We start from the raw sequence: 6,000 nt of genomic DNA, 5'->3' as shown, positions 1-6,000 counted from the left end.
CCGGTCGGGGGTTGGTGAAATCCCCAAAATTGCATGACAATTGATGACTTGGTGATGAGGTCAATTCCCCATGAATTATTTTAGCTTAAAATATTGGGTAAAGTATATAAATGGTCATTTAACTTTTTAGATGCTTGCATTTAGGTCTCCTAACTTTTAAAACTTGCAATACAGTAACCAAACATTTAGTTTATTTGCAATATGGCCCCGACATAACTGCCATTAGGTTAAATTATATAAATGGTCACTGAACCTTTTAGGTGCTTGTATTTAGGTCTCCCAACTTTTAAAACTTACAAGAAAGTCATCAATTACATTTAAACCCAAAATCCAAAATGCTTCAATTACATTTTGAACCTCAAATTCCAAAATTCTTCAATTACATGTCCAACCCCAAATTCACAATCCATTCTTAAAATCTGCCATAACAAATTGAAATTAAAGCATCAACCCTAAATCTTCAAAACATAATCATTTCAAAAAAATTAACCAACTATAAGTGAACAAAAAGTGATTATGTTGGGTTTAGGGTTATGTTAGACCTAAATACTCAATTCAGTTTATAAAATAGTTGACTCGAAATTTTTTCGATTTGAGTTTATAAAATTTAAATCAAGTCGAATTGAATTGAATTTTTGAGTTGCTGTTTAGATTTAATTATAAATATTTATCATATTATAATATTATTTGATTCTAATTTAGTTCAGTTTATAAAATAGTCGACTCAAAATTTTACGAAAATTTTTGAGATATTCGAGTTGTATTTTACAACTCGATTTTCACTTGAATTTTTTTTAAGTTGAGTTTATGAAATTACAACTCAAAGTCAATTGTATCAAATTTTTTGAATCAATTCAAGTCGAAAAATAATTTTTCGAATTGAATTGAGTATTATTCACTTATGGTTGGTTAAATCTAACTTTTAAATCCTAAACCCAACATAATCACTTATTGTTATGGACCCAAAATGAACTAAATGTTGTTGATTATGTTGGGTTAATTGGTGGGGAAATTTAGCATTTAGGGTTCTGTTTTGAGGGTTTAGGATTGTTGCTTCAAGTTTAGTTTGTTATGATAGATTTTGAAAATGAATTATGAATTTGAGATTGGTCATGTAATTGAAGTATTTTTGGAATTTATGTTTAGAATGTAATTGAAGTATTTTGGAATTTGGGGTTTAGAATGTAATTGATGACTATGTTGCAAGTTTTAAAAGTTGGGGGACCTAAATGCAAGCGTCTAAAAAGTTTAGTGACCATTTATATAATTTACCCTAACAGAAGTGAAACGTCTGTTACGTCGGGGACCATATTGCAAACGAACTAAATGTTTGGTGACTGTATTGCAAGTTTTAAAAATCAGAAGACCTAAATGCAAGCATCTGAAAAGTTCATTTACCATTTATATACTTTACCCTAAAATATTTTATCAATTCTTTTATAAAATTGTATGTTTAATTTTATAGGATTTGAAGAATTAATATTTTTTTTATTTAAATTGAAATCTCATCTAAAATTTTGTTTATATATTTTAATTATCAATCTGATTATATACTATAATGGTTAATTTTAATTATAATTATTCAGATATATTTATTAAAATTGTATTTTTAAAAAATATAAGTTTATATTCATTTTTGCACAATCTATTAATTTTAAATTTAAACCCCTAACGTCTAAATTCTAAAACATTCCTTTTTTGAGGTCATTTGATAGATATGTTAAAAGGGTAAAATACATAAATGGTCCTCTAATTATTGGATGATGCTTTATTGAGTCTTTCGACTATTAAAAGTTAAAAAATGATTCTTCGACTATATCATATTGTTTTGTTGAGTTCTCTGACTATTAAAAGTTACAAAATGGACACCTGACTATTTATATGTTTTAAATTCGTTCATTTTCATTAAAAAAATCAATGGCGGTCTGGGTTAGACGTTTAATAGCATCGTTGTTGCTTTTAAACATTGTCTTGAAAACATAATGTTTCAAGCACTGACTCGACGATAAATATAAATGGAGAGTCAATCTACAAAATACAACTCAAACGATTATGTAATCAAATTTTATCATATTTTAGTTAACATGTTTATATCCAACTCAGACCACCACACATTTTTTAACAAACAAGAACGAATTTGGAACATATGAATAGTCATGTGGTCATTTTATAACTTTTAATAGTAAGAAAACTTAAGAAAATATCGTCGTACATTAAGGGACTATTTTATAAATTTTGATAATTAGACTTAAAAATTGACACATTATACGAGGATAATATGTGTACTTTACCAAAAAAAAATCTAACTTGGGACTGGGTGATTATTATTAGTGATGGGACCCATCCACCTTATCATTGTTTACTTTACAAGTTAGGCCAATGAAAGAGTTGGTGAGAGGTCGGTGTACTCTGTATTCATTAAAAATGAAGGGTAAAGTATAGTAATGGTCACTGAATTTTTCTAAAGCTTTCATTTTGGTCTCTAAATTTTTAAAACTTGCAATAAAGTCCCTTAACATTTAGTCTGTTTGCAATATGGTCCCCCAACAGTTACGTCGGGGACCATATTGGAAACGGACTAAATGTTGAGGGATCATATTGCAAATGGACTAAATGTTGGGGGATTATATTGTAAGTTTTAAAAGTTTGGAGACCTAAATGAAAGCTTTAGAAAAGTCCAGTGACCATTACTATACTTTACCCATAAATGAATTGTCAAGATGTTGCTGGATTCTAGTTTATGTTTGGAGTTTAGACTTCAGAGAACACTGTAACCAACCTTTTATAATGTTTTTTTCCTGCTGACTTAAAAATGTTAGATCTCTTTGAGGAAGGGATACTTCCATAAGGGCACTTAGCTACACACATTGAAATGTTTAAACTTTAAATTTTCTTCTTGTTTTTGAATGCTAATGTCAGATGGTAATACTGTAAATTCTATAGGAAAAATTTTGTTTAGCTCTATTAAAATGAAGTCCATCTTGTGTCTGCTGTCTGTTGCTGAACAGGTAAAAAAATATTGTTTTTCCCTGCTAGTTCACCGAAACTGTTATTGTTGCTGCCCTCATCTTTTGTTGATATTAGGTAGGCAGAACTACTTAAACCGCATTTGTTTTCTTTTGCTATATTTTTTAACTTGTATGTTTCTGGTATGTTATTTTTAGCCGGCCAATATTTTGTCGTCCATTGCTTCCCTCATCGAAACTTCGCATGGGCTTGGCTGCATATTTTTTGTAACAAATAGTTGATTCTGCTCAGATCAGATCAACTTGGTTTGTAAACATGAGTGGGATCCCGAAGTTGTTGACAGTTTTTTAACTTATAATTAGGCTTCTTCTGGAGACTTATTTTCCATTATGTCAGCCTGGTTGTTTCAGTTTAAACAAAGTATCCACTGACAAAGTTAGTATTGTCTTTCTTCAGAAAGGATTGTGCTGGTTGGTAAATCTTAGAGCTGGTTTTGGTATTTTTCCTGCTCAGCTATATCTTGGTTTGTCATTATGCATCCATGAAAGAAGCAGGCGTTCGCGAAGGCTCTGTTATAGGTTTTCCCGGAACATGTGTTCATACAAAGTATTGAGATGCAAGGCAGATTTGATGTGCAACTCTGGTATGTAATTTGTCATAGCTTCTACTGGTTGCATATTGCTGGAGCACTTGATGTTTCCATAATTCCTTGCTTCTGCCTCAGTGACATTGTCTACTTGCATGGGGAAAGAATGCTAATTTATTGGGACACATTCAGAATAAATCTATTTATATTGCATACCAGGCAAAATACTATATTGTCTTATATATGGATTTGGAGAGAAATATATCGTAGCATTCAATTCGGAATTCATATATTTGTTATTGCTCAACAATCAGATGGGATTATGGTGACTATCTTTTTTCCAGTCCCATTATTCGACGGTTATCTCAATGATATAGGCTACCATACAGGTTTTCCTTTTCTATTCAAATCTGAGGACACTATTTTTGCCCTCCCTTTGAAACTGGCAAGAAGGCAGTTTTATTGTTCTATATAATGTTTCTCATATTGTTCCATGTGATGGTAAGCTTAACATTGATTTTGTTTGTCCCTTTGCGTGTTTCACCTGATGCAGTTTAATTATCTTGAGTGGTTTGTGTTCCCAGTGTTAATTTCATTGTCATTTCCAGGTAAAAGGAACTATCGAAATGGTGACTTGAGGGATAAGCTTGACAGAAGGCTATCTCCTGAGCGAAGATATTCTCCAAGAAGAGACGCGAGAGACCAACAGACATTGCGGGGTTAGCATTTTATCCTCATAAAATTTGATTTCTATATTGCTACGTTGTTCCCGTCTTTCATTTCCTTTCTGCATTTGCTTATTATTTGTTGGCTTACAAAGTATGAAGTTGAGATGAATGTGATAAATCTTACTATTGGCTTGGTTACTTCTGAAAATTTACTCAGGAGTTGAATTAATGCTGATTCATTTTCTTTCACTTCCAATTTTTTTTTTTTTTTTGTTATTCTCTTTCCCATCCAGTTGATTTTTATATGCACTAATGGAATTTAAAATTGCAGGATATAGCCCTTTGAGGTCCATTGACAAAAAGAGGTAATTTAGCACATACCCTGTATGGGAGAACTTTGTTCGTAGTCGTCTGTTGTTATGTCTGGTTGGTTTGTTGGAATAGTTATGTCTGGTTGGTTTGTTGGAAAAGTTTTCCTTTGATTGCTTCTTATGATGGAAAATTTTCTGGGAACTGAATTAGAAGCAAGCATCGTGGGGTTTTGAGAGTGAGACTCATGTTTCCGGATCAGGATTTGGGGTCATTACCGTTGGCAAACTGTAGCTGTTGATAATGCCCAGGGCACACTAAAGCCTTTGCTCCTATACTCGATAGATTTTTTTTCTGACTACTAAACCCAATTCCTAAATTGTAGAAATCATAGGTTGGACTATAGATATGTATTAAATATATTTACATTGGTATGTTTGGGTTTTATTATTCTAAAATCTTGATAGTTACTTGTATTTATTTATTTATTTGAATGGGATATTTTCGGTTTTCCATGCCTGGAGGGTTTGCATTTCTCATTATGTTACATAATTTTACATCTTTCGTATACAAATTGATCTGGGTTATTGTATTTTCTTGACCTTCAACTTGTGTCTAATTGCCGTAGGATATTGCTAAAGGACAATGAATGATGCCTGGTCATATGTAATCATATTGTCAAACTTGCTTTTATGACACAAGTCCACATAAGGTTTTTCTTTTTCCAAATTGGGAAAATGTTTCATAGTGATGATCTAAACTCAAAATGTAAGGTATAATTGATCTAGTGAAGAAAAAAATCACTATGTTAGTGTATAATTAATCTTGTGTATAATTTTTCACAATTTTACATTATTATGATTCTTATCTTCTTTATTGCATGTAATTCAGAAATTGAAAGAAGAAATAACATTTAGACAGACAAAATGATTTTTCTGAAAAATTAAAAAATTCAAATGAGATTGAAGATCGGTTATAGAAGGGAGAAACATATCTTCTACTTCCAAAAGTATTCTTGAGGATAGGTTTGAATATTTTGACTTATTATCATTTGTAACATCTAATGTTTTAACCCGCATGCTCCATCCTTCTTTTTCTCTCTATATAATATATGGGTAAAGTATAGTAATGATCACTGAATTTTTAAAGCTTTCATTAAGGTCACCCAGCTTTTAAAACTTTCAATTTAATCCCCCAACATTTAGTCTGTTTGCGATATGGTCCCTCAACATTTAGTCTATTTGCAATATGGTCCCCGACGTAACTGTTGGGGGACCATATTTCAAACGGACTAAATGTTGGGGGACTGCATTGCAAGTATTAAAAGTTAGGGGACCTAAATGAAAGCTTTAGAAAAGTTCAATGACCATTACTATACTTTACCCTAAAATGGAAGTGACATAATTGTGAATTTGATCCCTTAACTTAAAACAATTATTAGTCCCTTTCTTTTAATTTGTTTAAACTAGA

At 31.4% G+C, this 6,000-nt stretch overlaps 1 long non-coding RNA gene across 1 annotated transcript; it reads left to right on the top strand.

Moving 5' to 3' along the window:
* Positions 1-3,554: 3,554 nt before the first annotated feature.
* On the top strand, positions 3,555-4,592 carry LOC120151088. Its single transcript, XR_005518592.1, has 3 exons — positions 3,555-4,054; positions 4,162-4,272; positions 4,553-4,592. It is a non-coding gene; the product is annotated as an uncharacterized LOC120151088 (long non-coding RNA).
* The last annotated feature ends 1,408 nt before the right edge of the window (positions 4,593-6,000 follow it).

This window comes from Hibiscus syriacus, unplaced genomic scaffold (assembly GCF_006381635.1).
Source record: "Hibiscus syriacus cultivar Baekdansim isolate YM2019G1 unplaced genomic scaffold, ASM638163v2 tig00111027_pilon, whole genome shotgun sequence".
NCBI classification, from domain to species: domain Eukaryota; kingdom Viridiplantae; phylum Streptophyta; class Magnoliopsida; order Malvales; family Malvaceae; genus Hibiscus; species Hibiscus syriacus.
The sequence above is the reverse complement of the archived record's forward strand: the minus strand, read 5'-3'. Positions and strand labels throughout refer to the sequence as shown.